Source organism: Diuraphis noxia, unplaced genomic scaffold, assembly GCF_037042655.1.
Source record: "Diuraphis noxia isolate RWA-SAM2 unplaced genomic scaffold, SU_Dnox_SAM2 contig0002, whole genome shotgun sequence".
In the NCBI taxonomy this organism is placed as follows: Eukaryota; Metazoa; Arthropoda; class Insecta; order Hemiptera; family Aphididae; genus Diuraphis; species Diuraphis noxia.
In genome coordinates, this window is record NW_028301712.1 from 73,502,118 (window position 1) to 73,508,229 (window position 6,112).

The window sequence follows — 6,112 nt, forward strand, 5'->3', positions numbered from 1 at the left end:
AAATAATTATTTAAATACATTAAAATTTTGAAAATGTCCATAATCAAATAAAAACAAAGAACCATAAGAATAATTTAATTACAACTTTGAAAGATATTTCGTAATAAAATTCATTATAATTAGTTATAACTTTTAAAAAGCGTGTAAGTAAGTGGATATTGCTCTGCTATACAGTAGGTTACAGTTGGGTAACTGTAATAGATGGTATTAAAATAAATTTGAATTTAATGATATAATATCATTGTATACAAAAAACGATTCTGAGTGAAGATGGTTTGTCAGTCTAGGATATATTATACTATATTAATTATGTATTTATATTGTTATTATTTCAAAAAAAAAGTAGATACCTATAAAATAAATTTCAAATTAATCAAATCAGATTCATTATGTACCCGACTCACTCAGTCATTCATAGTATATATATTATATATTCAAAGTATACTCTTGAATTTAACCACCCACGAATAATATTTTTAAATTACAACAATTTAACTAAAATTGTTATTCTTGATTATTTAATATATTCATCCAAATTTGAGCATAAAATGCTAAAATAATTTTTGTTTTAATGTGTATAGTTTTTAGATTTTTTTTTTTTTTTTGTAGCAGAATTAACTACTTAACTGGAACCTTGTTTTAAATTTTAAATTCTTAGTTATACAATTTAAATGTTTTATACATTTTTAACAACTAAAGAATTTTTAAATTTTTAATTATAATTAAACAAATTTGGTCAAAATGTGAACTTTAAATTATTACAAAAACGTGACTATGTATTTTTAAGAGGACGCCAAACCCGCATGTGTTGTCTCCGTCGTACAAGTGCATAGCATAGCAAATTTTACGTTCAGCAGATCACGTTTATCTCCGTTATTTTAAAATTTAGAGTGAATTGACCTATTATAAAAATTAAAGGCAAGATTATTACCGAGTGCATCTCATAGGCTTTTTATTATATTTTAATTTTAAGCCGAGTTATGAGTATTTTTAGATATAAAAATTATTTACAATTTTAAAATACTCATTACTCGCTTTAAAATTAAAATATAATAAAAAGCCTATGAGATGCACTCGGTAATAATCTTGCCTTTAATTTTTATAATAGGTCAATTCACTCTAAATTTTAAAATAACGGAGATAAACGTGATCTGCTGAGCATAAAATTTGCCATGCTACGCACTTGTACGTCGAATACAACACATGCGGGTGTGTGGCGTCCTCTTAATATTTTCCAACTGCTATGATATAATTATATAAACTTTTGAGGAACCTTTTATTAAATTTTCAAATTTTATGACCCAAATAATAAAGTTTTATCGACATTTATAGAATATAAAACTAAAAAATAGGAAAATTTTATCAAGTATAGGAATTGATAAAATAAACATATATGCGTATAATGTGAATTTTAGGTTTCTATAAAGTATAGTTGTTCGTTTTTGAACAACAACAAAATAAGAATATCGGTACAAGAGAAATTGAGTGAATTTTCAATTTTGTAATTCAAATGTGCTCCTAAAAATTTAATTTGGCTTTTCAGTAGACATTTTTCATTTGACAAAAGTAATTAAACCCATTAAGAATTTCGTATAGAATTTTCAAATCATATATTTAAAAAAGTACATTTTCATAAATTTTTAATTCAAAATAAATTGCAAATTTTCGTGATTTTTGCGTATTTTGTCAAAATTTAAAAACAATTGTGACTATGTATTTTTAATATTTTTTAACTGCCATTGTTACAACATATAAGGATGCCCTGTATTAAATTTTGAGGCTTTTTAATGAATACAATTTTATTATCATTTATTAAATAAATAAACTAAAATGATTGGAAATTTCAAATGTCTATAATTAACTTAAAAAGATTTGAAATTTTTTTTAAGTACATAAAATTCTAGTATTCAGTAAAAATGTCATGTGTCTACAGTAATTTGTTTTAGTGTTACACCAATATCTTTTTTTTATTAAAACAAAATTTAATATATTTGAAATCTGTATTTCCAAGTTATACAATAAATAAATTATTGGATGAGATTTGATTGTCGGAAGGGGAAAGTTACCCAGTGATGACACCCAGTGTAAAGCGAAATCTTAAGGAGAGAGTAGGTCCCTGTATCAGTTCCTTTTCAGGCGTCACGCACCAATATCTAAAATCGTTTTTCTCAAAAATTGATTTTGCGTAAAAATTTCTGGTTTTCGTTAATTTTTTTGTTTGTTTTTCCTATTGCTTTTGAAGACTACTGGGAATTTTAATTTGACCTCCCCAATGCATCAACTAGATTCATTTTTCAAGTTATTAAGTTGAAAAACGAAGCTTTATTTCTTATCGTGTACACAGAACAGACACACAAAAAAAAAAAAAACTATGTAAAAAAACACACATCATTGTAAAATCAATACATTCATTACTTTGCTCAGAATCTAAATTATTTAAAGCTCGTCAAGTGGAGTGAAGTAGTATGTATATAGGGAAACCCGTAAAATATTGATCCGTAACTGCACCCATTTAAACTTTAAATACTTATAGGCACCTAGTCAGTGATGTGCATCACATATTTTTTGTGTTGGAGGGTCTGTGAATATATTTTTGACCTATGTACTTCAGCACTATTTACAATGATAGGAAAATGTATTTGGTATACATAATATATGTCGCAAAGCTCTAGCTCAGCGGTTCTCAACCTGTGGTACGTGGAAAGTACAGTAGTCTTAGGTGGTACTTGAAGAAAATCTACCTTTATAAAAAATTAATTTATTAATAAAATTCTATACATATAATATAAACGTATACATTACTAATAAGCGAAAAAATGGTCAGGTGGAACGTAAAAATTTTCAAATTTTGTATGTGGTATATACGTGACTATAAAAAAGTTGAGAACCGCTGCTCTAGCTATTTCAGCGTCTAGTTGAAGTAGGTTAGTAATAGTATTATTTCGGTGCCCTTTACCTTCTTTTTAAACATATTAATAGACAACCGCCTCCCCCCCCCGATTTTGGCGCCCCTGTGCCGTCACACTCGTCGATGGTATCCACAGTTATCTAATAACCGTGATAGTATCTAAAGCCGGCCCTAATAATAATATGTCCGTTGTCCTCCATGGTAATACTATATTATACATTATATTATTATTTCTTAAATCTTATTCGAAAAAAATTTGTTATTACCTATAGTTACATGAACATGTGAGAGTCATCTTTGCAGCGTTTTTTCGGCATATACCTAAAATTGTGGTTATATCGGTGGGTCAAATTATATTATTATATTGGTTAGTTATTAGTATAATTGTGTGTCATATGTTGGGCATGACGAAATACAAATTAATGAAAATACTAACCAAGACTACTTTTTTATAAAATTTTAAAAATAAGGCCTATGTGGAGATCTGACCCCCACATACGCTCCTTTTTGCTCCTTATATATACACCACTGCACCTAGCTCGGTACAAGGTACTTATAAATTATAGCTAATAAACTACTTGTCCGAAATTTTTTTTATAAACTGAATTACTCTGAATAGTTTTTTGATTTAGAAAATTTGATAATTAAAAACGTATGCTGGCTTTGAAGAAAGTGAAAATACATTTAAAAAAAATATCAAATGTTGTCTTGTAACGACATAAAAGCTAAAATTATCTAATTTAATATTTTCTAAAACATTAGAGTTTCCTAAAATAGTGTTTTATGTTAAATGGATCGTATTGAATACATGTATAAGCACGGGCGACGGGCATCCGGCAGGTATGACTTATGGTGCTATGATATAACTGACTAATTTTGCTTATCATACTGTATTACTGTAAGGATATAAAAATATCGTATTGCTTATATACCCCACACACACAATTTTATATAGTTTTGGGACTCCACCGTTATTTATAAATTATAATCTATACTTAAAAACTATAGCAGGCATGTCAAACTCAAAGTATCAAGTGGGCCAAATACCATATGTTGAAAAGCTTACTATGCGGGCCGTACATAAAAATTTAACTGATAAAAAACATTAAAGAAAAATTCTTACTCGATTACAATTTATCAGGATAATATAAGACAGTATATAATAATGTATACCAAATAAACCATTCTATAAGAATCTAAGATAGTTGTGAACTTGAGACACGATATTTATAAATATTTTTTATTTTTATTAATATTTTTATTTTGTTCATTTTAATATATAGGTAACCGCGGGCCCTATAAAATTAAGCTGAGTGCCACTCGTGTTTGACATGTCTACTTTATAGTATTAGTATAGTACTGTAATATAACACTTACTATAATACTGTATTAAAACGATTTGTAATAAATATTCTGTACTTTTGTTACCTATTATATATGTACTTACAATTTACATTCATACATTATGTATATTTTCATTTTTTTTTTTTTTAAATTATTATTTAGAAATAGGTACGCCTCAACTTTCAGGGTTATTGGCGTTTTAGAAATACATAGTATAATTTAATTTTAATTTACATAAGGATTATAAAGCATAATAAAGAAAAACAAAAAAAATGTATATAAGATAATTAATATGATACAAATAGATATATAATAATATGAATTTATATTTACATTTATGTTTTATATTATTTATTAAAAATATATAAATTATTACAAATTTAATAAGCCAGTATAAGTCACTGTTCTTTAAATAATTTTCGTGACTTAAAATTTAGCTCAATTTACGCGACTGGCTGCAGGTAGGTATGCTGTATAGTGTATGTGAACTATAATAAAAATATATATTATGCAAAACAATAGATTTGATATTTTTTTTATGCGTAGACGGTTAACGGTACACTGTGCTACTGCAGCTATAGTGGTCTGCATTATATTACGTTTCTGCAAACTGGTCCAAGCAGGAGTAGGTTAGCCATTACTGTAAGTATTCAACTTTTATAATATAGACTACATAGTATTGGTCTCGTCGTTGTGGAGGGAAAATAGTAGACCACAGACTCGGTAGGTATAACTCATATAATGAGTATATTTGTTTATTATTTACCTACAACAGCTATACAGGATGATTCATCAAGCATACTAACCATAATTTTTCTCCAATAATGCAGTTATTCAAAATTTGATTTTTGGGTATTTTTTAATATAGGTACTTATAAAGATCATATTTTTGAATTCTACAATTTTTCTATCTTTTAAAGAGTGTCCTATGCAGATACAAACTTTTATTTATCAAACATAAAACAAGAACCTCCTTTTTCTACTGTAGATATTATAAGTACATTTAGCGGAAATTCTTGCTGAAAATGTGTCAATATCAAAATTTGAACGAATAGTTTTTGAGTTATTTAACTTTGCGTTCCAATGATATTGATTTTATTAAAAGGCTCCTTTATTAAAAAGGTTTGGAAGACATGTGCAATTGCGATTTGAAAATTTTAGTATTTGATATTAATCAATCAATATTCATTATTCATAAAACTGAGTCATGTATGAATAAATACATGAATAAATAGTACAATATTACTAATATTAGGTACATCTATATTATATTTTTTTTAAACCATTTTAAGGTCTACAATAACTGGGAAACTATTCTCATTCGAATTTGAATTAAGCAGGTACACCAACATTTTCAAAAAAATTATTCTACTAAATAATTTACAATGAGAAGCTGTGGTTCTCATTAAAAAAAACGAATTTGGTATCGCCACAGCAGAATATTCCTTAACTTTAAGTAGAACAAACAATTTCAAGTATTTTTAATATGGTCTTTAAATGTACTTAAAAGTTCTCGAATTCATGATTCAAATAAATTCATTATTTAATATAAGTACATGACGGTGCGCGTGTTCGTGATTAATCACACTGTATACTTAAATGTAATGTATAATTTGAGAACGCTGGATCATGATACGTACTGTATAAATAGACATCAGTCTGTAATTTTATTTTGTATTATAAATTATAATATAGGTATATCGGTGCTTATTTTAATGATTAACTCGTCCTTGTAACTCCACGTCGTACCTAGCATCGTAGATAGCGCTATAACTATAATACTGTTATGTTAGTTTTGTGTAGTATTATGTGTTGTAATCGCAAGTTGTATAGTTGTATTCGCATTGGGTCCCGACGACG